The sequence below is a fragment of the Electrophorus electricus genome, chromosome 5, assembly GCF_041902795.1.
Source record: "Electrophorus electricus isolate QZ-2024a chromosome 5, ASM4190279v1, whole genome shotgun sequence".
Taxonomy (NCBI): Eukaryota; Metazoa; Chordata; class Actinopteri; order Gymnotiformes; family Gymnotidae; genus Electrophorus; species Electrophorus electricus.
Genome location: NC_137501.1, coordinates 15,606,321 through 15,607,071, shown reverse-complemented (window position 1 = coordinate 15,607,071; position 751 = coordinate 15,606,321).

Genomic DNA, 751 nt, shown 5'->3' with positions numbered 1-751 from the left:
GGTACCTGAGGCACGTAGTACTGGAGTACGTAGTACTGGCCGGTCTGGGATGAGGTGAAGGGCATGGGTGTCAGGAACATCATGATGGGCTGGCTGGACACGGGTCGAAAGGAAGCGCTGTTACTTGGAACGGCAGGCTGGGCTGTCTGCATCTGAGGGATCTGGAAAAGCTGGGAGAGGAGAGGAGTGGAGAGTGAGGGTCACAGAGCAGCGTGGCGTATGCCGCAGCAGCCGGCTCAGACGCTCGGAGTGAAGACTTTAGTCAAGAGTTGAGTCGTGGACTCTACAGCAGTTGTACTGGGAATGTTGAGGAGATATATACATAAAAAAAAAAAGTTTAAAATTTTCAAGGGATTTTGAATGTCCTATTATGCTAGGCATGCAAGATACAAAAAGAAAATCTTTCAAGAGTCTGTTTCACATGCATGGCACTAATACAAGGGTGACTGAACTAGCATGAAAAATTAAACAATTACAATGATGGATGCAGCTAATTAGCCATGATTGCAGGAGAGGGGATATATATGTAAAAGACAACTAATCTTGAATGTAAATTTGTACCGATAACCTGAGTCTATCAAAGCCAATGCTGACAAAATATGACATGAGCTAGAATTCAGAATGTGACAAACCCCCATCCCAGTTGGCTTTGATGCTCAGAATGGGAACATAGTGAGGGAATTCCTTCTACATGAGAAACAGTAAAATGAGCCTAAGAGGTGATTCTCACATACTGTCTCCCACCGAGCTG